Source organism: Psittacula echo (genome assembly GCF_963264785.1).
Source record: "Psittacula echo genome assembly, chromosome: 3".
In the NCBI taxonomy this organism is placed as follows: domain Eukaryota; kingdom Metazoa; phylum Chordata; class Aves; order Psittaciformes; family Psittacidae; genus Psittacula; species Psittacula echo.
The window spans coordinates 17,117,554-17,143,574 of NC_137736.1; positions in this window are offsets into that span (position 1 = coordinate 17,117,554).

Consider the following 26,021-nt stretch of genomic DNA (forward strand, 5'->3'; position numbering starts at 1 on the left):
TAATCTGTAACAACGCTGTTTAGACTTAGGACTGTGGGCAGCAAATGCTTAAGGTAGACCTGGTGCTGAGGCCTCCATGATGCCACCCATGAATGAATTAAAAAGAAAGAACAATCCCAAACCAAAACAAAACCCCTGGAGGGCTTAGATGATAATGGTAGTAGTATATGCATATGTTTATTAACTGCTGTGCTGCAGTACCAAATATCAGATTTTGTGTAATTTTCTTGCCTATTTGTACTGGTAGCCTCAGCCTTATTTTCCATGATGAAATATCACAGATTATGGGAAATTTCCTGCATCTAAACTTGCAGAGATCATTGTACATTCCAGGCTGAATCAAACTGCTTTGAGCATACCCGCTTTGATTAACAGTGCAGGACTTTGGTTTAGTGGAAACCAATGGTGAATTCCTTCAGCCACGTATCAGAATATGATCACTTCATTAGACAGTAATTGGAAGTCATAATTTTCAAGATCCTATCATGTTACATTGCTATATGGTCTTCTACAATGTGAAATATGCATACAACAATCAAATAGGGGTTAAAATCTCTGTACAATTAGCATACATTTTAAAAAGGCTTGTAGAATGTTTTATATATTTATTTATTTATTTTTTGTCAACCCATAAGTTTAAATGGAAAACTATACATGCTTTGAAAATTTCTGGAAGCCTGTTGACAACCAAGAAAATGTACTCTTTATTGGAATACATTGTTTTACTCAGTAAGCTTTTAGAAACCCTGGGGATGTTCCTGTATTTCATGTCACTTAATCTTACATGTCTAAAATCTTTTCACTGCCAACACTTGTAATTTCCTGAGTCTTGGAAACAGCCATTAACTCTCCTACAGGGTCTTGCAATGCATTGTGTGTGTCTTTACCCCTAGTGCGCGTCTCGGATGTACCATGTTACAAACAGTTTTGGTAAATCAACCATTTATTGTAAAATTAAGTGTTTAGCAAAGTTGGATAAATGCCTCAAATATGGATGGTCATTTACTAAAATGAGCTGTAGAAGGATTTTCATAGCAGTGTCAGAATCAGGCAACCAGTGATGGTTTATGAAAGTCTTGGTTACATATAACTGGATTTATTTATTTATTTTTTTTGTGGCAGTAAATGCAACAAAATAATAGAAGTTTCAGATGACTTTGGTTTATTTAGTCTTCCCATCGCTTCTGCTCTACGCAGCCAGATAAGTACATGCTGTGAAACTGTGAGAGCTTCTAGGGGTGCCAGTTCACATAAAACAGCACTTAAGCATATGTTCAGTCCCACTAGACTTGTAGTTAAGCATGTGCTGAGAAAGCATTGTTTTGGGAAGGATGAGCAGTTTTCAGTTGCAGTTGCCCATGACTTCATGGAAAGGTTAATTTTACACACCAGTCAAGTAGGCTTGATGAATCCAGAGCAACTTGATAAAAATATCATCAAAACTAATTAGAAGATAGGATATAAAGAGTTATGTCCATCTGTGGAGAATGTTGTTGATTTCTGACCTTCAAAAACCTCAAATAACTATCAATATAATGCTTTGTAAATGCCTTGTAAATAGGCATATACAGATTTAGATATTTTCACTATGTGCAAAGCCGGATTTAACTGTAAAGGGAAACAGCTTTTCTAAAAAGGTAAAGTTTTTCTTTTGTTATTGCAAGTCTGTCAGGTCTCAACTTGGACTGCATTACCAATGTTGGCAATTTCACAAATAGCTTTGAACTAATGTAGATTTGAGTATCACAGAGCTGTGACCATGCTGGGTGCACTGGTGGGGTTCTTGGCTGTGAGGTGGCGTGATGCCCTCCTTTCCTGATCAACCCTGTCCCACAGGACACAGCCAGGTGAGCTGCGCTGGGCAGGGGATGGTGGCAGGGTCAGCTGCAGCCCAGGCACACCCAGGTGCTGGCCCAGGCCTATTTGGTGTCCAGCCAGGGAGGCAGAGTCTCTTCAGCAGCTGGCTGGCTGGACCCAAGTGAAAATGCAGCTCCAAAGCCAGAGGCTTACGCGTGGTGTTTTTCTTGCCTTAGCTGTTTTTCACAAAGCCTTCTATAAGGTTGCACTGGCATGTCATATCAGAGCACACCCCAGTCAGTGTAATTGTTTCCTGTTGGACAAAATAATTCTGGGTACTGGCTGACCTCCTGCTGGTGGTGTAAACCTGCACAGCCTGATGACCCATCTCTGACCACAAACCCTCTTGGTGCAGGAAGTACTACTGACCAGAAAGTGGTAAATGGTGTTAAAATGGCTTCCTGTGCTGGCAAAGGCTTGGAGAAAATGTGTTTGTGGAAGAATAAACGGATCTGTTCACTACTCTCCTGTTTTGTTCTCAATAACTATAAACCAGAAATTGTCCCTCACCCCACATACATGTTTTTGCAGGCTTTCACTGGATCAATTCCTTCAAATTCCAAATTCTGTTGAAGCTGGACAGTGACAGAAGTTGAAACAAGGTTGGAAAGTCTTTTCTTAACAATGGGGAAGCCTGATGATAATGCTGGTTCATTAAGGTGGGGAGATGGAGTGCATATGGACATAACCCCAGCTGAATGCATACCCCAGCACTGGAGAATTCCCCTGAACTATGAGAAAGGCAGGATACATTCTTCATGCTTGACAGTCCAAATAAATTGAGCTGTGACCATGACATCAACTTATTTTCAGCCATTCCAACCCTTCTACATGCTCCACCAGGACATGATGCTTCCACCATCACCACATAGACTATACTTTCCCCCCCCAGTCTTATTTACCAATGTGGCAAGAAACTTTTCTGAGAACAGAAGTTCTCTTATAAATGGCAGTTTTCACCCTTCTTGCAATCTGAAAAGAAGCTTAACTGTTGCCTTCTGTGCTCAGTCTCTTAACAAAGAAATAGGTCTTGTTCTGAAAATCTTTTTTGCTGGAAGGTTCATGCATGTTAAAATCCTGCAGTTTAATGATTATCTTTGGTCAGAGCTTAGTGTCTAAATTTGCTGGATATAAGCAGGAAGGGCCTTCTTTAAAATGGGAAGAAAGGTGGCTTAAAAAGAAGACCTTAATATTCTAAAGTCCTTTATTATTAACTTCACATTTGAGAGAAAAAAAATCTTACGACTTATGTCAGGATCTTTTGTTCACTTAATGAATTTTTCAAGGTATTAAAAATAATTTGTGCAATGTGATGACTATTAAGCTAGTAGGTGAGGATGGGAGTAGAATATAATTTCAATTAATATCCCATCTGAAATAAAAAGAACATTCTCAAAGATTAAGAAAAAAACCTTCACTGATTCAAGAAAGAACCTCATTGTCTTTGGAAACTAAGCCATACGACATGGCAATAACAGCTCCATAGAGTGGGAGGTATGTTGAAGACCAGTCTTTACATTTAATGCTTCAAAAAATGAACCTCAGGGAAGCTACCCTGCAGCCAAGGTCCTCATTCACACTCACAATATATGTGTGAGGATATATACAAATATATATATATACCTCTCCTCTTCATCTTGCTAGTTTCTGTGGGTGTTGTGATTACAGACTGGGAGGAGATTAAACCTCAGAGCACAGCCACATGGTGGCTCTAAGCAAGTTTACTTTGGAAGTGTTAAATGTGTGAAGTGATCTTCAATATATGCAAATTAAAAGCTGGGAGTACTGTGCATGCAATGAAAAGAAAATATAGCCTTCTGCAGATGGAAAAAGCAAGCTTATTAGGAATTAATAACTGTCTTAGTCCTAGGGAAATAAGACAAAATGGTGCATGTAATTCTTACTATAGTGAAATGTAATTAACAGGAAGGTCAGAGGGCAAGGACATAGTGTGCAATTAAGTCTTCCTCAATCTTGCACTACACAGGTAAACACAATACAAGTTTAATAATGAACAAATCCTTTGGTATCTAGCACACATTTTTAGAGCTCTCATTTACATGAACTCTGTGGGGATCTTATTTCTTGCTAATGCATATTTTGCAGTTCTATATAGGAATTTTAGGAAGACTCTAAAGACATTTTCCTCACATCTTTCTTTAGGTTTCCTCTGATCCCCCTACCACTGAAACATTACTGTAGTTCATTTTTCTGCATGTTGCTTGAAATTTAGTGCTAATGCAGATAAGGCAAAGCTGTAATAGGGCTGCTGCTAACACGTGAAAGCTGTGCTTTGAAGTGATAGTGTAATGAATACCTATGTTAGTTACTGCTGGATACATCCTTTACCTTTCAGATATCAAGTTATTTTAGGAGGTTTTATGCATTTATTTTTTATTTAGTCCAGGAGCCTTGGTTGAGGGTATAGTATTCATCCCGTGCCTGTTCACAAATGCGTAGTTGTCGTGGTTTAGGCCCAGCTGGTAACTCAGAACCACGACAGTAGTGGGAACAGATTCAGCTCTGATTGTGCAGGAGGCCAGAGTAGATGACCTCCCAAGGTCACTTCCTACCCAAATTATGTCTAAAATTTGCATGCAGATCTCCGTGTTAGCTCTTTGGAGTTCTTTTTGGGAAGCAAAACATTTCAGCTAAATATTGAATTTCACCTGCGGTAAACTCAAGTTCTCAGAAGTGGTCTGTTTTTGTTTGTGCCCCTCAGTCACCACTTCACTTTCTCTTGTCTGATTTTCTGTCAGGAGCTTCTAGGCTTGCCCTTGATTCCTGCCTCATAGTAAATCTGACTAAGCCCCACTTCCCTTTCTGCTTTTACTTTCCAAACTCTCTCTTCTCTGTGGCTTTAAGCCTAGGGAGTAGTGTATAAAATGCTGCAAACCGTAACACAGATATAACACCTAGTGTGTCTAAAAAAATTAAAACCGGCAGATAGGACTATGTTGTAAAGCTGCCTTTCTAGGCAGCATCAGCTGAGATGTATGCAAAGGGGCTCTCTAGACTTAGAAACATCAAGAAACATATCAGAAAGATGAATTCATACACTAAATTATCCCCTTATCTCTCATGTTAGACCTGCCATCCTCACTCTGTGGATAACAATCTAGTGTTTAATCTGAAAGCTGTAATCAAATTAAGGATAAGTAGTGCAAAACTGACCTGGCACATCATTTTTGTCATAAGTGGAGAAGGACTTTGCCATAAATGCTACAGAATCTTTCTTGGTTTTTGTTTGTTTGGGGTTTTTTTACAGGGGCAGGGTTCCCTGTGAGCAGAAAGAAGTCTGCAATAAGGTGTCAATGCAGATAATATGATCTTGACAATGTATTCTCTCTGTTTCTTGGGCTATTGACCTGTAACGTTTGAGGTACAATAAGCGATCGTTCTGAAAACTGGGAGAATTCCTGTTCAGTCTAAATCCTCTTGAAATAGGAATAAAAGTGTCTGCAGAAAATTATTTTGATCTCAATTAAGATAGAAACAAGGACTAAAGAAGAAGAAAGCCATTTTTGTCTCCTTTGGAAAAGACAAGTCTGAAATTCAGGCAAATCCTTGCCTGCCAGATGTATAAGATGCAAGGCAGCAGAAGAATGAGTGCTAGTGTGTGAGATACAAGTTTGCTCCCTTGCACACCCGTGTTTTCCAAAGGCTCAGATGGGAAGTGAATTACTAAATTTCATGCATTCAACTGCTACCAAAAAAAAAAAAAAAAAAAAAGGTGTACGATTTTATTTTTGCTGGTTCTGGGTTTTGTATTTTTTTTCGCAGACAGTCACACTTTTTACTACATCAAAGCAAGAAGAAATGAAGAGCTGATATACTTGCCAGCAAGGGGGAATGCAGAGGGTGAACTGGGGTTACCCTTTGAGAAAAGGGCATGCAGACCATGTATGACACATCCAGCTCTATTGTGGCCCCATTCTTGAAGCCCTGCACCTGCCTGGCCTCCCTCAGATTTTGTGGGCACCCTCATCTTCTACTTTGTCCATTACCAAACAGGGCTGGTGCTAGAGGCTGCCTCGACTCTTCTGTGGGTGCACCTCAGACATGGCTCGTGTCGCTGCCAGAGGTGCACAGCAGCTTGAGGAATATGGTGTTAATTAGGCAACAGATCTATAAAATGTTCCTTTCTTCTTCAGCTTTAAAACTCATTTACCCTTTCCATATATGTCAAAACATGTCAGATATTTAAAGCATGATCTCTTGAGATCATGCAAATTCATGACTCCTTTAGCTTGCAACTCTTTTTATTGAATGATTGTGGTATGTTTTATACTCTTTTTTTTGCTTGCTTGCTTTCTCTGTTGTAAGTTGAGGTTATGTTTGTTTTCAGGGCTATGACTATATTTTGCCTGACAGAAAATAGGTGGTTAGTTTGAAATATCTGTTATTCTGAGCATCCCCCATGATGGTACTGCAATGCTTGTATTGGCAAGGGAAAGAGTATACATATTTTTGGTTTACTGAATACTGCACACAAAAAGAATAAAAAAAATCCCAAATGAATCAGAGGTAATTATTTATAAACAAAATCATAGTTAAATTACTGAGCTTGAACAGTTCTAAAGAAGGTAACACAGACAGATTCAGTATTTTAAAATGAACATGAGAAAATATTGTTTTGAAATTGTGCATTTAGTGAGGAGAATGACTTTCTTTAATATTAATAATACCCACATAGCTGCATAGAACAAATGGTGATAGGGGAAATAACCTTACCTATACTCAGTAGTGCATATAATAAGACTGATATTTACAGTTCTTTAAACCTATATTAATTTTACAGTGGAAATCTTGTTCACCTTTTTTTTTTTTCCCTTTGTGTTGATATTTGCTATTTAATATGATCATGAGGACCAAACTAAAGCTCCTGCACTTATGTTTTCCCTTGCAAATCTTGTAGCTGAAGAACTATGGTAATAATCTGACTGTTTAATTTTTGCACACAATCAGAGCTCAGTTTCAGCCATCTTATAAAATTAACACTGCTATTAGGGAATGTGTTGTCTTATAGTTCTGTCTGTCCGGAACTGTATTGTATTTCTCCTTATCTTAATGGAATGACTCAATAAATACGTTAATACTCACTGATCATTTTTCTGCTTATACTGACTGAGGATCTTATGCCTGGTTGTTTTATAAGAAAGAAAAAAAACAACCTGCAGCTGCCTTTGGTAGGAATTTTGCCTGAACAAAGATTACAGGCTGCAGTCCAAATGAGATTTCTTTCAGTGCATATCGGTTTCATTTTCTAAAGTTTCTATATTTTGATGGCACATATGGGAGTGAATTAAATTTGAGCTTAAAATTGCTGCTTTAGGAGACTAAGCCGCTGCAGTGATGTTGGGCTGTTATGCATTTGTTAAAGCTCTGTTTTTTGCTGCCTACCTGAATGTCTGGAAGTTGCTAGTGTTTATGCGAAGTCCAGATGAGTAGCTAGGATAATTCTGTTCAATGGAGAGAAGGAAAAAAAGCAGCTGCATTCATAGAAACTTTTTCTTTACATAAGTGCATTCATCCACGGCAGCCATTCTCCACCCTGACACCAGACAAAGGTCTTGCTAATGCTGCTCCTATGCAGTGTACTGAAGGCTTTGGGTACACTACACAACTGCGAGTTGGCAAGGGCATGACACTATTAACCAAAGCTGTCTCTCAAATCTCAGCTGACCTCAATACCAGAGCAGAACTTGCAGTGAGTCCTTATTCCCTTCAGGCTCTGATCAGTTCTTTTTAAGTGGATGGGAATATAGGGTTTTGGTCTTTTAGTGCAATTTGCAAAATATGTATTGCCCAATATATAGGAATTGATGAAAATCACATAGGACATTAGATTTAAGATTAAAAAATGCTTCATCACTTAGGTATTGTGTTCTTTTAGTCTATATGTTCTTAAGCATGCAAGTAATATATATTTATATTGCAAGCGTGCATGCAAGTAATATATATTTATATGTATAGGTGTTTCTGATACATCCAACTAGTTTATGCAAATCTTGGCAAAAGATATTAAAAATGGCTCTTTAAAAATATAAATAGCTGAAGCAGATATTTGCTTTACCATTCCTCCACCTACTGGTATTGCGCTAAAATGACTGAGATATGCAGCTTGCTCAGTAAAATAAAGGAAACAAAAGCACACGCAGAGCACAGGTGGTGAGTGATAAATTAAACAGAATTGGGGGGAATGGTGGCTTTAAGGAATATATAATGTTTTATTTCAGATAGGTGGAGGCTGTGCTATGCCTTTCTGTCCATAAATAGATGTCAGTGGTATTCTTACCATTAAAATATCTAAGACTTAATTTGAGAGAAGTCAGTATTATAACAGATGTAACTGACTCTATATTTACAACAAAACCATGTACACATATATTATTTAAATAATGGTGTAGAATTACCTTAGAACAGTAACATATCAATCGAAATTAAGTTTTCTAAAAGCAACAGCAATATGAGTAAATCGAGTATGACACTGTCTGAAAAATTACAGTGGGGAAAACAAACACTGTCACAAATCAAGTATGCTCAGCTACACGGGGCTGAAGTTTACAAGGTATGATTTCTCATCACAGTATAATTGCTGAAGGAGCCTAAGCTCCAAGACATGCTTCAGACACCCCATGGAAGCTGTCAGTTCTGTGAGTGACGTGGCCCTGGCTCAAGGGCAGTGGATGCTTGTGTCATCTAAATGAAATTCACGTAAATCAAACAGAATTGTAGGGCAGCCCTGCAGGGAAAGAAAAACCCAAACAACAGTCTTACTTTCAGATGGTCTGTAGCCCCAATACAGCTTTGTGGTTGCCTGGTTTTTCATTCTTTCTACCTTTACTAATACATCCTTTTGCCGAGGCTATCATAGAGTTTCCCAAAGAGCCCACCATAATGTGAGATCTGTGAGAAGCCCCTTCATCAGTGAATTCCCTGATGAGATTATCTGCTGGCTTTTTAATATTTAAAAAAATGAGACAGTAATGAACTGAGTCTACTGTTGTTTGGCAATCTTGCCTGTATTCTATGCGTATGTCATAACGTGTATTTCACATGTACGCTCATGGCCAGGTCCCTCATTTACATCTTGTTAGTCACATTTTCTTAATAGGTGCTAAGAAGAGTACATTCATTTTAGTGAATTTTACAGTGTAACTACGCAAAGCAGAAATTTTTAATTTCTGTGGACAGTTCCCTGCAAAAGCCTTGTAGTGAACCTTTTCCTCTGTTTTTGGAATTGAAAGGGTGATGAGGGTGCAGTCACCTTCTGTGCTATTGTACCTGGTGACACCAAACAGAAAAAAATCCTTTTAGCAGTGATTTAAGGGCTATTTACTTTTCTTTTGTGTAGAGGACTGCACGCATGCAATAGCAGAGCAAAACCTGATACCTCCAACAAAGGGACCTTGGATCCATGCGGGATTCTATTTTTAGGAGTAACCAGGTAGCCCATTAAATGCAGATTCCTCAGTTAAGCCTGAGTCAAGGGTGAAGGGGAAGGCTGTTTTCATTGTCATCGTCTGTGTGAATTATCCTTTTGAATCCTGATTAACAGTAGAGAAATATGGGTGTCTGTACCGAACGGTAGGCACACTGTGCTCTACTCAGGTCCTCACCCATATGTCAAATCACCAGGGCCCTGCAGCATGCCATGGTGCATACCTGTCACCTAGTCCTTGTGAACTCTATGTTTCTGATATAGGTACCAAGCCCCATGCGGCTGAACCTGTTCGTACAACCATGTACCTGGCTGTGTAGTTGCACTGATGTCGTATTCTCCCCTTCTTCCCAGCTGCTAATGCCTTTCCTTTAGATAACTTGGTTGAAGCCTTGAGATAGGATGCTGGAAATCCACCCAAGGGTTTAGGAGGAGTGTGCCATGATTCCTTGAAACTGGCAAAAGGCATCTCCTTCACCTTTGGGAGATAGGAGAGAGATGACCAGAGACTGAGTGCCAAAGAGGGAACAGTGCATTGGAAGATGTCACTATAGGAGGAAGCACGGAGGGTAATCAGGTGAGTTTGCTTCTGTTCTGTGCTGTAGTGCTGAACACTGTGCTTATTCTCAGTGGTGCAGAGGTTAAGAGACACAGGTCTAAATGGTCATCCAAGGGGTAAGCAATTAGCTTTCATGTGGAGCAAAGCCAAAGCCAGAGAGCTTGCACCTGTGATTTCTGATGGAAAAACACTCTTGACTGAACATAGACTAAAGTGAGATCTTTTTTCTGCAGAGCACAGAAAGGCTGTGCGCTGAATACAGAGGATCAACACAGCTGGTTGCTAGCGTCTTGATTAGGGATGGATGAACTAGTTTGGATAAAACAACAACTGGTCTGACTGAGCACAGACCTCAAGCTGAGCCTGAATTTGGAAGGCGTGAAACAATACCAAACTTATATTATTATTTTCAAACTTATTATTTTCACTCTTACACGTTAACATTTGTTGGTAGTTCCTGGTTGCAGCAAAATAGGTGAAACACAGTGCAAGGACAGCACATTTCCTGGCTTTCTGGTAAGAAAGGAGGTCATTTGGCCTATCTTCCTATAACCAGAGAAATTTCTAAATGAGAGACATTTTCTTCAGCCACATATCTGAATGTTTGACTATATTTCAGAGTATTCAACCTATAGTAATTAAGAAAAAACTGCCAGTAACATAGAATCATAGGATGGTTTGGGTTGGAAAGGATGTTAAAGATCATCTGGTTCCAATTCCCCTTCCACTAGACTGGGTTGCTCAAAGTCCCCTTTCCAACCTGATCTTGAACACTGCCAGGGATGGGGCATTTGCAACTTCCCTGGGCACCCTGTGCCAGTGTTTTACCACTCTCATAGCAAAGAATTTCTTCCTGATGTCTAATCAAAATCTACCCACATGACTATCCCTGAAAGGTCTTTTGAAGTGTCTATGCAGTTTCTATAGAGCAGGTTAGGGAGCACTGAAAATTGCCATCTGTGCCATTGCCAGTGTTTTCTCATCATGCTTGAATGTCTGCATAAGCTAGGTGGTTGTACTCTTTGCTCAGTCATGTAAATGATATTTTGGTGATGCTCAGAATTGCAGCTTTGTGTGAACACTGTGGAAATTTTTGGATTCTGATTTAAAATGAGCATCCACTGGGCAGTTGTGCTGGAACATGTGCTTTTTGAAAATGTTTCTCAGTATTTTACACAATAAAATACTAGCTTTGCCCAAAAGATCCTTAATATACCGTAATAAATAAATCACAGTTCAGTATTCTTGTTGAGTATACTCACACAGGTCTTTTTTCAGAGTTGTCTTTAATTTCATAAAGATAGAACATAAGAAATCATGTTCTGTGACCATTCATTTAAACCATGGCTGATCTTTGGGAAGATATATTTTACAGTGAAAGCTGCTATTTAACATCCACAATAGTTTTTTTTTTTTTCTTTTAAATTGCACAGAAGGAATTGTTTCCAGTAAATTAAAATTTCTTTGACACCAATAATTTGGCAATATGAAGGTGTAGTATTTTACTTTCATTTAATTTCCTCTAAATTATTCTGATTATGATTAGATTTAAATAATAAAAATAATGAGGTATGTTTCCTTCTTTTACTTCTTTGTCATGTGGGCTTCCCTTTGTATTGAACTTGGTGACTTGCTTTTAGTAGTTCTGAAATATTCTGACACTAATTACATTTTGAAATACAACATTCCAACTATGTTGCTTCTGTTTTCTACTCATTTCAGATTGGTTTAGAAGCATTGGCTTGCTATTTTATTGCCAAATTTTGAAGCCGAGAGCCATATTAGATACATCAGTGTGCTTTCTTTTCCGTCTTTATCTTTGTTAATTAAATACTCTATCCTCTATATTGCTCATGATTTGTAATGTGTGGTGCCAAATTCCAGGCTCTACAGTGTGAAATCTATTCAATATAAATATTTTATTTGTCGAAATGTTTTTGAAAACTAGTTCAACCATAATCTCTAGTATTCTTTTCTTTGAAGTGTACTAAATGGCCATTGCATTATATATATAACAAAAATAAAGCAAAATGCTCTGACATGCTCTATGCAAAAATAACAGATTAAGCATATATTTCTCCTGCTGCTAGTAAAAACTAGAAAGATCTGTCCTTAAGGTTGCTAGGCTATATGTGACAGAAAGATAGCAGATTAGCAACCGCAGCAGGTGAACTCAGTGTTCCTTCTGGTTGAGCACTGGATATGGGACAGACCCCAGTACCAGTAATGTAAGAGGAAGTTACAAATAACTGTGTTCTTCAGTTGTAATATATTCAATCTATGGGGGAAAATCTTAATACATTGTAGGTGATCTTGCTTTATATCCTAAAGCTCTAAACATGTAAAGACAATCACAGTGGGTCAGATGAGAGGTCCATCTGATCTTCCATCCTGACTATGCAGGAGTCTGTATGTGAACGTAAAGAAAGAAAGAGTGAGCAGGGTAAGGGTATAGGATGCTTCCCTTTATATTTTTACTGGTCTCAACTGTTTTCATTCAGAGCTGTTTCAGTCTGTTTCAACTGGTTTTGATCAGGGAACTCTATATGCCAAGTCTGATCTCCTTCTGTTTAGTAGCTGTCAGTGGATTTCTCTTTTATGTTCTGTTTCCCCTTGAACTCAGAGTTTGAATCCCATAGAACCATGGGGCTCCCAAATACTGCATAGCCAATTGGTTTCCTTTTTGTATGTGTGGATCCTGGCTCCTGCTATCTTAATTTAATGCGCCTTAGTTCTGACACTGTAGAGGAGAAATTAAACAGTTGATCCCTATCCACTCTTTTCATACTAGTCATGATTTGTAAATTTTTCTCATATCCTCCCTCAGTCACTTCATTTCCATGACAGAAACTGTTAGCTTAGTTGTGCCCTCCACAAAAGCTGTTCTACACCTTTGATTTTCTGCTGATTTTTGCTGCACATATTTCATGTTGCTGTGTCTGCTCTGAGATTGCAAAATATGCAGCATTCGGGATACGGACGTACCATGGATTTCTACCATGGCGTAATTAAGTCCTGCAATTTATTCTCTCTTAATTTTGAAATAGTTTCTACCATGATTTGTCTTTTTCAACTGCTATTGAGCACTGAGCAGGCATTTTCATGGACTTGTCAATCACAATCAAAAGATCACATTCTGAAGCTGTAACACTCAGCTCAGCAGCCATCACTTGAAATGTGGAGTTGAGATTATTTTTCTTCTATCTGACTAACTGTACTTTTACCTATATTGAACAACATCTGGCACTTTATTGCTCAGCCTCTTAGTCTCATAAGAACCTTTTGCAATTTTTCATGAGTCTTGTCCTTCCTTTAATAACTCGGTATCATCAGCAAACTTTGTCAGCTCACCACTCAACCCCTTTGGGAGGTTATATTTATGACCATATAGAACAGCAGGGATCACAGTGAAACTTCACTGATAATTTTCTTTCACTGCTTGAGACCAGGTCATATTACATCTTCTTTATCCCATTTTTAAGGCGATTATCCAGCCAGGATTTTTTTCCTTGCACACGGCCATTTAGTTCTCCAAAAGCTTTTAGAGAAATAATTTGTTGAAAACTTTTTGGAATACTAAATAGGTTATATGTGGTCTGTATCTTGATTTCTGTTGAAATGCAACACTGAGAACCTCAAAGTTCTCTCTTTTTTTAGGCATTTTTTAAAGGCATTGCTGCTTCTCTGAAAACACATGTTGGCTTTTGCAAGTGGATCATGTTTGTCCAAGTTCCTATTCATCCTGGCTTTTACAAAATGGGCCTGAGCAGGTATCAGAATTCCATCTTGTTCCTTTAGCATCTTTTTCCTGCCTTTATTTTGTTTTGTTTTATTTTTTAATGACACCACATTTTTTATCTTCAGGTACCAGCACAATTTTAAGCAGGAATTTATAACTCACTGTTTGTCTGCTTCATCCTGAAGCTCCCTTGAAACTCCTGGGTGGATGCCATCTGGTCCTGGTAAGCTCCTACTCTTCATTTTGTCCATTTGCGACATGACTTTTTCTACAATGATTTCAATTTCATATGGATCCTCTGAGTCTTCCAGGCAAAAGGATTACAGCATGGGAGCCTACGGTACTTTCCATGGTGAAGGCAAAAATGGTGTAAAAAGAATTTGATTTCTCTGCTATGTTTGCACCTTTTCTGAGTGTACTTTTTGTAGCCTTATCATTTATTGGTCATACAGGCTTTTTGTTGGTTTCTTGCCCCTGTTGGAGAAATGAATTATTATTAGATTTTGTTGCATGTTTATATTGAATCTGTCAGTTTGCTTTTGTGTGTGTGTTTCCATTAGTAGGGCTCAGCCTATTTGAAGGATGTCTTACAATATCCCAGACCTACTGTTTAAATATTATGTCTTTTTCCTAGTCTTATAGAGGTGCTTCTTGAGAGGGTTTATAGGTTTTTCAGAAAAAATATGTATTTACTTTGCCATTAGCTCTGGAAATTTGGGATGTTCAGTTTGTTTGAAATCTATTTTGCCATGACTGTTCTGGCAATCTGTTGTAAAATACTGAACAGCTAATACTTTCACCATAGAGTAGTCTATAACTGGTGTTTATGTATTTTTTCATATTAATTAATTTGTAGTAAAGGTAGTGAAAAGTATCTAGAATTCTAATTAGCTGATTCCTTGTTAATTTGAATCTGTATGTAAACAGGCATTAAGTGAAAATGGATATGGAAATTATAGACCCACAGAGACTTCTGTGATTGCTACAAACATGAGGGATTCCAGACGGTATCCCCCACAGGAGCTAATGTATGGAAACCTGAACATTGTGCAGATTCTGTAAAGTCAGTGGAGCGAAGATGGCAGTTTTTCCTCTGTTGGTTACCCGTCCTATTGTACATTAAAAAAAGAAGATAAAAGAGGGATAAACTTTGTGAAGATTAAATTCCTGCCTTGTCAGGACTGAAAACAGTATCGAACAACACCAACAGCTCCACACAATGTTCCTTTTCTTCCAAGATATACAGTAAGTATTGAGGCCATACTGTGGGCAGTCTTTCCCACTGTTTTGGGGGATTATCATAAATCAGAATATTGTGTTGTATTGTCAGTTACAGAAATTATTCAAGACTTCTCAGAAGGGCAAACAAAATTCTGTTTTGTGATTTTGATTCCAGGAAAGGAAGATGGGAAGAAATCCTGGAAATCCTAGAATCCAGAGATGAGATGAGACTGTGAGAGCAAAGGGTCTGGAAAGGCTCTTAGAGTGGGGCATGGGTTAAGAGAAAGTTAACTGGGGAGTAAGATTGTCCTACACCTTCTGGGAAGAGAGAGACATAGAATAGGGCTAAGGGTCTTGAATGCAGCATTACGAATGAGGAAAGGGATGAGAGTGGATGTAGCAACAGCACCCTCCCCATGTTTTCTACAGCCATTTCTCAGAAATGTGCATCAAAGAGAAGCTGCTTGTTCAGGCTTCTTTGGCTCCAAAGGAAATTAATGATTTTTACCTAATCTGAATGACCAAGTCTGAAATCAGACGTTTTCTTCAAAGCAGGTATCAATTCTTCTACAATCACAGTCTGAGATTTGTTTAGTTTATTAATTTCCTTGGTTTGTCTTTTTAACTGAATAGAGGAAATATAGTTTACAAGCCTGTTAATAGGCAATTTACTCAATGGGAAGTGAATTCCTAAACTTTTTCTGATTCAACAATGGCATCAATTAGTTGTTTGGGATGTGTCGACTGTTGACCACCCATGTAAAAATCTTGGCTGTGAGATGAAGACAAGCACTCAAAAAGTACTGAAAAGCATACGCATTTGTTGGCTAAGGTTGTAAGTCATGAATTTTCCGCTCTCTTATGTATCTGTGGCAAAGATTATTTCTGGGTTTCTCCATTTTAAATTTAGAAGACTAAGAAGTAACCCAGAGTTGCCAGTAAAAAAAAACAGGAGGCAGAAAACTGGGGATACCAGAGCAAACCAGTTTATGGGCCTCTCTCTGTGCATACAGTGGCACAAACAATAGAAGATTAAATTTAATCTGCTTAGAAAGACAGGCAAAAATTTAAATGACATAAAATACAGAGGGAAACAAGAGAAGCAGAGACAAGAAAAATAACTCCTGGGGCAGTTAGTCAGTGAAGTGCCCATTAGTTAACTGATATCATGGCACAAGATATAGCATTTTATTGATTTGATTTTATTTTATTGGTAAAGGGAAGCCTCGTGTATGTGCATAAGCTACATTTCTACTAGTTAATCTTAGTGACATGAATTTTCTAGACATGTAATTAATGGGAGCATCTGTGAATGATATAAAATCAGAAGAAATACAGATATTTCATAGAGAGCAATTCTACCCCATTCCTATTCAAGAGATAAGACCTAAATGCAGCTTGAAGAGAGACCCAGGGGAGTAATGTGCATTGAAACTTTATGTACAGGAGCAAGAATGAGTCCCATTTCAATGGAAAATCCTCTTGCAAGGTTATGTTAAAGAATGAGGTCATTTCGCATTTATTTCAGTTAGCACTCCAAAAGCTTCTGAAGAATATGAAGTATACGAGTTAATTAAAATACTAGGGAAAGGTGCTTCTGTCTGGAAGATGAATAGTGCAACTGGTGATGCTTGTGCAGGGGCAGCAGCTAGCAGGCTGTCAGTTTCTACTTGGAAAAGTAGTTTTCTCTTTATAAGTAACAGAGGCAACAGCAAAAGTATCACAGCACACTAGGATAATTAGATGCTTGCCTCTAATGCCCTGTTTGTATACATTCAAGACACCCACTTACCCTCTTGCTAGTAATGTGTTGATTTGTAGTTTAAGCTGGCATTAGGTACCCATTGGATTTAATGTGTAGATAATGAGAAATTCAGCGAATTGGCAGCTCATGGAGATAACACTACAGTTCATCTAAAAAGGACTCTCTGTTGGCACAGCAACTTGGCAAACAGCACCGCTTTGGTGAAGAAGGGGTGCTCAGCTGAAGTATGGCCTCAGGTCTCTTGCTCCCACACCTAGCAGAATGCACATGCTTTTGGGATGACCCGCAGCTACGAAAACCAAGGTCTGAGGCTTCACTGGCAGTGCTGGCTCAGTGCTGAAAAGGGATCTCTTCCCCAATCTCTTGATAGGCTTCAGAGGAAGCTGCTTACTGACTTCTCCAGCAAGAAAGAGCAGATCTCATATTCATACTAATCTAAATTCTTGGAGACATGGAAGAGGACGGGAGAGAGGGAAAGTTCTCATGTCACCTTCTCGCAGACTGCTGCTAAGGGTTAGCCTGATAGGCTGATCACAGCCAAGAAGCCCCAAATTAGAGTTAGAAAGTGCTCCTTTCCATATGGGATGAAGCTATGATGCTTGTCTTGTTTTAACATTTTCTGCATAAAATTTTACAGGTTTAGTGTACCTGGTATATTGATTCTGTGGCTACAGCTGCACATAAAATACTAGAATCTTATTTTAAGAAACCTAAAGCCAGCCAAGAATTCACTTGCTTCCAAATATTGGTTGTCCACTGAATAAAGGACTAAAAGCTGCTTTGTAGGTCCTTTGACTGTCTTTTTTCTTTTTTTTTTCTTTTTTCTTTTTTCTTTTTTCTTTTTTCTTTTCTTTTCTTTTCTTTTCTTTTCTTTTCTTTTCTTTTCTTTTCTTTTCTTTTCTTTTCTTTTCTTTTCTTTTCTTTTCTTTTCTTTTTTTTTTCTTTTTTCCTTTCCTTTCCTTTCCTTTCCTTTCCTTTCCTTTCCTTTCCTTTCCTTTCCTTTTTCATTTCCTTTCCTTTTTCATTTCCTTCCCTTTCCCTTTCCCTTTCCCTTTCCCTTTCCCTTTCCTTTCCCTTTCCCTTTCCCTTTCCCTTCCCTTTCCCTTTCCCTTTCCTTTCCCTTTCCCTTTCCCTTTCCTTTCCTTTCCTTTCTTTTCCTTTCCTTTCGTTTTTCATTTCCTTCCCTTCCCTTCCCTTCCCTTTCCCTTTCCCTTTGCTTTCCCTTTGCTTTCCCTTTCTTTCCTTTTCTTTTCCTTTCCTTTCTTTTCTATTTTTAAGCTGTTTTTGCTGTGCTTCTTTAAGAGGGCTTTAACTTAATTTGCTCTCTTTGCTTCTGTATATCAGATTATTTATCTGCTGTCCTCGTTTCCCTTTAAAATGTCAAAGAATCATTGGACAAGGTTGCATTATCCCCAAACTGTTGCCATTCTTTTTCATGTATAGATCATACATACAATCATTGAGTAATAAACTCCTAAGCCTCCTCCAACTGAGGCATGGATGGGAATTGCTGCAGTGATTAGAATAGGACCAGAGAGCACCATGTTCCTTATCAGTTGCAAAGAGAAGGATAAAAGGCTGGAGTGCCTAGATTTCAGTTGAAGAAAAGATGTCATATTTCTGCATGTCTGGAAATGGAACTTCAACTTAGGAGATCTAAAAAATATAATTTGGGGTTTAGCATTACTTATGCTCAGTCCTGATTTCAACTTGCTTCTCAAATATTTGGCTGGAAAATGAAGAAGCTGAGAAACAAGCCTTGCTAATCTTAAAAACAGTACTTCAAACACACTGCTATCATCCCAGAAAACAGGACATAAATATTTATACAAGAATAAGCACTGACAGATTAATGACATGCCTAATGCTGAAGAAAACTTCTCCGTGACTTTGTGTGGGCACCTCCTTCTTAAAAAGATCCTTCTCTCCATTAACAAATAAGTAAGCCTCAATCTGAATAAGCTTTATTATAAGGCAATTAATGGTGTTCTACCACTGAGGTCATGCATCAGCCTATGAGCTTCTCAAAGGTTTAACATATTGATCCTTCTTTGTTCCATTTCCCTTTACATCCAATATCTTTAGCACTGTTGCTAACTATTTATTTTATTTTAGTAAAAACACAAATGCTCCAGTGATCATTGCCACAGTTCAGCACTAATGAGCAGCTCTCTTGTATCTAACCATTGTGAGCATTCAATGTGAGGAAGCAAATCGGAAAGGAAAAAGCTTTAAGCAATGTTATGTTGTTATAGCTAATAGTGAGGAGTAAAAAAACTTATCTTTGCAATTATTAAGAAGTTTGAATATCATCCTGAGAACTGAATCTTATTGGACTATAATTTTCATCACTACTGCTACCATTGTTATTGTTATTGTTATTGGGGCAGCAATGTTTTCTTCATGATGAAATAATTAAGGCAGTGGAGAATCACTAACACTCTTTGCAGCAGTCACTTCCTGGCTGAATAGAGAACAAGGAAAGCTTTGATTTCATCCCGAAATGCAGTTTAAGCTAGCCTACAAATCCAACACATTTTTATATCCAGCAGATATTTCAGTCATGTCTGAAGACTATAAAATCTTTGAGGTATGAGTAGAAATTTGCAATTTTTCAAAAAGATAATTAATTTAGCAGAGGACAGATTCTGGTAGCAAGTGGTTTATTCAGGTTCACTAGAACTCTGTTCTTCAGGGTCTACACTAGAAGTCAAGGCCCATTATATCATCTGCTCTGACCACCTGCCTATCCTTTGACTTTAGCATTTCACCAGTTATGAAACGAAGAAGTCCTGTGATATGAATATTTGGAAATCTTGTGTGGCTTGATCCCATACTACACTATGGGTTCATACTGTACTTTCAGCAAGAACTTCAGCAGGATCACTTTCCTTGCTTGTTTTCACAGAAGTTGTAAGAACCTAATATTTTTGAAAAGAAATTAGATCATTAATGGGAAAGATTGTCACAATCCCACACAGCTTTCTTTTGGTATCTCTAGCATTCCATGCTATATCTGCCATGACGCATGCACAGGAACTAGGTGCATAAATTCCAATAGCTCTCACCTATGTTGGGACCACTCATCTCCTGTCTCCAAGGACTTCATTAGGCCTTTTAACAGTATTATTGTGTTCACAGATCATGAGCAGGTAACCTCTGACATCCTCTTCACCCAACTCATTGTTTTCAAAGCTGCGTCCCCAATGCCTAACATATGTCCTGTAATACAGATATCTAGGTATTGCCCTGAAATTCTGCCTGACTTAAAATATATGCTGATGGACTGCTATTTTTTAACCAAGAGTTTTATTTCACTCTTTAATCTACTGCATCTCATTGCTACCTATTAACCCTTCTGCGATCTGCAGATGTTTATGCCTCTGGTCAGGTCATGGATAGATGGTATTAATATTGTTGTAAAAGTGTAGCCATTTAATTTCTTACTGTAATATAGGAAGCTTGTATTCCTGTACAGCATGTTATTTCTTCAAAATATGAAACAGAAGAGGGGTTCTGTGATTCTGTGATTCAAAACATACATCTGGGACAGAGATGAGTTCTCTCCCCAAAATATTCTGCATTTACTGTTAGTTCAAACATTTCCTATATTTGTACTTTACATGTATGTGGCTACTGAGATGCCCCTTCAGCCCAGTGTGTTGACAGAGATCATGAGTTGTTCTTTAAATCTTAGTAGAAACAGAGATTGAAATACGTCTTTTTTTGAGAACTTCATAGTTCATCCAAGAGATTCTTTCCATATGATTTTTTATCTATTTTACATTTCAAAAATATGTGTCTTAAAGTATTCTCAATTATTTATTTTGCATTAGTTTCTCCATAAAATAATTTTTAATTTTAAATTACTGTTTCCTTTTCTCAGCATTAGACATTTTGTCAATACGAAGTTCTAATACTATCATAGTTTTATTCAAAAGAATATCTTATTATTGAATGTAGTGAACACTAATTCTGAAAGTAGTCCCACTTTTATCTGAATGTCATGCTGGGAAGATCTTTTCCAGTTATGGTCTTTCCTTCAGCCTAAATGCTCATGGATGTATCTTGCGCTGATTTCCTATGCTACAGCTGCTCTGTAGATGGCTTCCTTCTTGCCTGCTGGTGCAGAAATGCCTCTTGTAGTCAGTAGAAAGGCTGCTTTGGATTCAGATAAGCAATGTATCAACCCTTTTGTACCCTGTACCTGTTGTATTCAGAATTCCCTTGCTTTCATTAATTCACAATGAAGTAATGTTTATATTCCATAAGGTCGACTCGCCATTACCTGCTTACAGATTTACACTAGTAGCAACTGCCTGTTCAAAGCAGAGGGTGAATGTATTGCTGAAGTAACAGCGAAGAAAAAGCAATGGAAATCTGAAAGTTTTGAAGTTTTAAAAGATATAGTGACTGTTTGCATGAAACAGCTTTGCAGATTTGTGCTGCCAAAGCACAGTTTGTTTCTTTGTTGCAAATGACATTTCCAGAAATGATGCAGAAAGGCCTTTTAAATGAACCAGTTTGTCCTTTTTTTGTGCAGAGACACCATCCAATACCACCAAAGGAAAATAAAAACCACCAAACAACAAAGGCTTCTACCCCCATCTCTGTGAAAGCACTGGACATAGAGAATTTAAGATAAAGGATATTTGTTTATTCTACTGAATTACTTTGTGGCAGAAGTGACTCTCAGCATCATCCAGCCCTTTCCTGTATATCATCACAGCTGCAGTACGTGCTTTACCCACAAAATCTCTATGGGTCTTGGGCATCATTGTGGTTCAGCTGGCACTCAGCCATGCTCATACAGTGAGTGAAGGCAGAGAAATCAGACTGTTCAATCAGAGCGATGAATTATAATGGTTTGGGGTGGGTGCTGACATTGTGATTTCTGTCTGCTGTCATGAATGTCAAGATGAGGAAATAAATTTACACAATATTGAGTAGATGTAATTCAGGTAAAGTGAAGCTTGAGAACTATTTGGAAAAGGAGAGTTGTTGCTTATCCCATTCACACTTTAAGGATGTCATTGAGGCAGTACTAACATGAAGAAGATGACAGATCAGATTTGGATTCATTTTGCAAGACCTACAGTCTACACCTACAGTCTAGACTTATAAATTGTTTTAGGCATACCAAATAATTTTTTATAATCCAAGAAGCCTTTCTTGCACATTGTCTTTGCATCACTTACTGAATTTTCTAAGAATACTTAATAGGCTCCATTAGGTTTTGTTGAATCAATATTTTATTAATTTAAATTAATTATAGCTTGATATCAGCTTGTTGAAGTTATGCTGTGGAGTGATTGGTATTGAAGAGGAATTCTTGTTTACATTAGGCAAGAAGAAGGAATATAGGTTTTGGTTCTAGGCCAAACCCATCAGCTATTAATATCTCAGACATACCCATTGTATGTAAAATGGATGTTACAGGAGTAAAGCAGACTTGGAAGTTTTCGATGAAGTGAGAAGACAAAAATCTTTCTCAGGTCTTTTGCCATGCTTCGGCTCCACTGAATCTTTTTAACCAAACCAGCTCCTATATTCTGCTAAACTTTGGATTAAAATAACCCTGAAGTGAAAATATTGTAAGGAAATATTGTCTCTTTGTTAGAGACAGTTCCTGCTGAGGAACAGTCTGTCCCACTTCCTTCTGTGATTTCTATAGATGTGCATTGATGGAAGCATTCCCTCAAATGTGGTAGAAGAAAGTACAGTGAGGAAGACAGCAGCATTCACCTTTCCACCCTCCTCAGCCTCTCACTCTACATGTGCTCACCCACCCTCATAGACAGAATTGCTTTCAGGGCCAATATTACTTGGTGGAAAAGACTGTTGTTTCCCAGCAGTGATGCCAAACCCCAGTTTTTGGAGGCTTCTCATTCTCCTCCCACCTGTACTTTAGCATTTTAGGTCTTTCCTAAGTTGTAGACATTCTTGAGAAGCTTATTTTAGTTTTTGCTGGGTCAGGTACTGCAGAAGTACCTATCTGGGTGCAGAAACTTCTTTTATGGCTCAGAGCCCCGTTGCAGAGGCACATCATGCAGTTTCTTGCCTATGCTGTGGAGTGGAGACTGCCACGGGGAAGAGTTGTACCCAAGTGGCAGTTTGCTTTGGTGTGCTGCTGCTCGGCTGCTGCTCTGGGCTGCAGTGGCACCTCATGCTGTGTCTTCTCCCATGATGGGTTCAGGGATCCCTGCAGGAGAATGTCGTCAGGTTGAGCTATAGGAGGTAGCATGAACTTGGGCTCCCACTTTTGAGATGTAGTGGGAGAGACAGAGGTTATCCTGGCAGGAAGAGTAAAGAAGTGAGGTAGGAAGGAATGGATAGAGGGAGAAAAAAGGCCTTCTCTTGTGCCTTTTTGCAGATCTACATAGAGATGGAAGTGAGCACTCGCCAACGGTGGTGATACTTGCTGCAGTTAGTGATAGCCAAGCAAAGAAAGTTGGGAAAACTCTTTCCCAGCTTTTGCACCAGATGTGGAAGAATTTCAATTCCTTTTCAAATTGAACAAATTCAGTTGCCTATTTCCTGTTTCCTTGAGAAAAGTCAGTTATGGGCTGCTCTGAAAAGAAAGCACACTACGCTCTCCATGGTGAAGCTGTTCCAATTCAAATCCAAAAGAAAAGATTGTAAGATCTGTTGTGCCACAACAAAAAAGAGAATGGCAGGAACATCACTATACAACCTATTGGTTAGGCATTCAGTGATACAAAAGAGATACAGGTTTTGGTTCCTGCTTCACAGGATATTACTGCATTTCCCAATACTGTAAAATAGATTAAAAATCAAATCTTGGAGATTAATTGGTTGTTTCCAGTGAAGATAAATGACCTTGAAAGTTTGAACCTACTAATGGACAACAAGAACTGCTGAGATTTCGTGTTAATATCTTTGTCTTGTCTTTAAGTCAGCAGCACTTAGAGAAATATGGGACTATGGCAAAGGCATGGGACTGCTTTGAAAAATGTTCCTTGAGGAATTTCCTGAGGCTTTGGCACAGTGCTCTGTTAGTTTTATTGTATTTCTTCCTGCAATATTTCTTTCTGTTTTCCTTCCAAAAAATCCTTTTCACTTTTTTTTTTCTCTGGCCTAGATTATTTCCTCTCATCAAAATGTTTACCTGAGCTTCACAGCGTAAGCCTAACGTAGAGACTCTTTTAAGATGCATGACTTTCTCCACTAACTATGTAGGAAGCTGGGGAAGATTAGGGCTTCACATCATCTAATTTCAGATTTCTACAGTATCTGGATTTGTGCTGGCTTTCTATATTTCACTTATCATCAAGGGAGAGATGTCAGTATAAGAAATTGTTTGATTCATTCTAAGTGACAGAAAATGGATCAGGGAGCCACTGCATAGAAGTAAATGCTTCTCTACATTGGCTGAGAATATTCTATCTCCTTGTAGACCTGTATCAAGGTGTAATCTGTTGACAAATAGTTGTGTTTGTACACATGCATATCAGGCTTAGTTGCGTGTCTGGCATTGTACTGATTACTTCTACAATGTAAGACACAGTGAAACAACTTAAATGGTTTGGGAATTAGTTAATGAGGTATCACCATATACTTAATACAGTGTAGGATGTTACCAATCACCCATTCAGTTACTGATTATTGACTCTAAAGTCTAACACAATGTCCACTGGAAAGACTGTTGCACAAAAATAAGCTGAATCTTGACTGTCATATTTGACTTGCTAAAATAATCACTGCTTGTGCCATACATCTGTTCATTTGGTTTGCTAAAAGTATATAGGAAATCTTTTAACCCCTGATGGTCCACATGTATCTTTCTTTGCAATTCTCTGAGAGGAGTTTGGTGTTTCCAAAACCATATGAAAGGATTATGAGTTGAGCATGAAACTGGAAGCTTTATGACTGATGTATTCCTGGGACCTTTTGTTATGTTTTACCATTTGTTTGGTAAGTATATGCCCAGTCAACAATGCTTCCAGTCAGGGGAAAAGAGAGAGGGTATAGCTACCAGCTTAATGAGAACCACAGCCTTGTAGGAACCACATGCCAGCTTTCATTAAGAAAAGCAACAGCTTTCATGGCACAAGAACTCATCAGAAACAAGGAACCAGGAGGGGCTGCCTCTCATATAGGAAAGTGCTATTAACCAGCAGTTCTCTGGGCAGCCTGTGCCCAGAGGAGCTTGGTAAGCCTCTAACCCTTATCTGTCTCTGTGTAAGACAACAATTCTCTACAAGTTCTTGTAAATGTTTCTCTCTTCCTTAAAATGCAGTATTCCTGGAACGGTTCTTTTTATGTGTTGAACAAAGTGGAGGTCTGGAAAAGTTCAAGCTACAGGTATTTTCTGTCCTGATCTTTTACAGTCCTGTTGTACTCTCCAGTGCAGACTTATGTTTGGTTGCAGTTGATTCCCTTCCATGTTCAGTCTGTAGGCTGAGGACATAGAGAGTGTGTATACTCATTATGTTTTGAGGTCCTTTGGGCAGCTCGGTAGCCTTGCATTGTATGTTCTGAGCTAGCTTTAAGAAGCAAATGGCATGGTACTATGCAAAGATATTAATTGGGTTCCCAAAAACCAAGCAGCTCTGATAGGCACTGTGATTAATAAACATTTCCTTTTCAAAGGATTTGTTGTTCTGTTAACTGTGCTCTGCTGCTGGTGTTGAACTGCTTCCAAGTCCAGACCTTGCAACGGTCAGTGCAAGCACAGTTGTGTGTGCACCATGTTCCACTGCGCGCTATGTGTGACCTTTTCATAGTTAATGACAGTAGGAAAAAAGGCAGAATAACTGCTCTGAGCATTAAAATATTACCTTCAAAGCTTCAGAAAACACAGAAGATAGTGTAACCAGTCATGGGGGGTTCAGTATTTCCAGGTTGAAGTATTGTCACCAAGGTGCTGACCGCAAGAATGATTTTACGAATTTCCAGACAGGAAAGATATACCACAGCCTAAACCCATCTTACACTGAGATTGAGTGAATGATAGGGTAACCCAAATACCTGCACTCACACAAGGAAAGAGAAATGGAATGTCACTGAGTGGCAAAATTAAATGTACATAAACAGGAGAGGCAAAAAAAATACGCACTAAAGCCTCCCTAGAGAGGCATTCTATAAACCAGAAGAGTCCGTTTGATAGCATCAGTTTAATAACTACAACAACAGAAAAGATTATTTTTTAATAACTTGGTCTCTGACTAGGCCCATACCTTGTAAAATCAAGCGAATGACTGACAGACGCAAATATCTTTCAAAAGAGAGAGTCTCTTTTTAATAAGGCAGGTTTAACTATTATAAATCATGTCATGGTCTTTGCCCAGAGAAATCCCAGGTCACAGACCTCGCTGATAGTAGCCTGTAGCTCAACACCTATGATGCCAAATCAGCTGCTTAGATACAAGCTTTTCCTTTTCATTTGTGTACAATTTCCCCATCATTTTTCCCT